The sequence below is a fragment of the Octodon degus genome, unplaced genomic scaffold (assembly GCF_000260255.1).
Source record: "Octodon degus isolate 3935 unplaced genomic scaffold, OctDeg1.0 scaffold00065, whole genome shotgun sequence".
Lineage (NCBI taxonomy): Eukaryota > Metazoa > Chordata > Mammalia > Rodentia > Octodontidae > Octodon > Octodon degus.
The window spans coordinates 10,711,092-10,712,015 of NW_004524641.1; positions in this window are offsets into that span (position 1 = coordinate 10,711,092).

Below are 924 nucleotides of genomic sequence, written 5' to 3' on the forward strand. Positions count from 1 at the left end.
TAAAATCAGAAATTTTAAATCTTAAAAAAAATGCTTGAAACTATTGTTTGAAGCAAGGTACAATTCCCCTATGATGAATGCTATCACTATGTATATTTAAAATGTACCAATAAAAAAAAAAAAATTCAAGGCAAAAAAACCCAACAAAACTCACACTGATCCTCCTGCCTCAGCCTCCTGAGTGCTGATATTATAGGCACACACCACTATGCCTGTCTCATTTTTTTGTTTTACTTTTCCTCTCCACAATTCAACAAACTATTGTTTGTCCCAGTTGTCTACAATATATTTTTCAGTAATATGAGCTATTGTAAAAATTTGTTTTTTTGTGTTGAGTCAGGGTCATGCTATGTTCTTAAGGCTGATTTTGGACTTTGTGGAATCAACTGATCCTCCTACATCAGCATCTCAAACACTGGGGGTTATAGGCACACACCATCATAACTCATTTATTGTAAAAATTTGAGCATTCTGCAACTGCCCTTAATCTCTTCTGTAATGGTTGACTGTTAACCTGATTGGCTTGGAACACACCAAAGGGATTAGTAAAGCAAATTTCTAAGTAAGTTTGGGTAGGTCATGGAAGTATGAGAGTCTATATCTAGAACCTTACCCCTTCCACTGCTGTACTTCCTGGCTGCTAAGAACTGAACATATTTGCTCTGCCACACCCTTCTGCCAGGATATCTCTACCTTGGAGCCAGCCAACCATGGATTGAATCCTGTCTTCCTTTAAGTCATGGCTTTTGTGTCCCAACAAGGGGAAAGCAGACTAATACATCTTCCGATTCTATTCCCTTGAGATTCCAAATTCCTACATGTATTACCATTAAAAATTCTTGTCTGAAAGGAGGGCCACAGGGGCTGGGAGATGGCCCAGAGGAATAAGCGCTTCCCTGGCAAGCGCAAGGGCTTTAGTTCAAT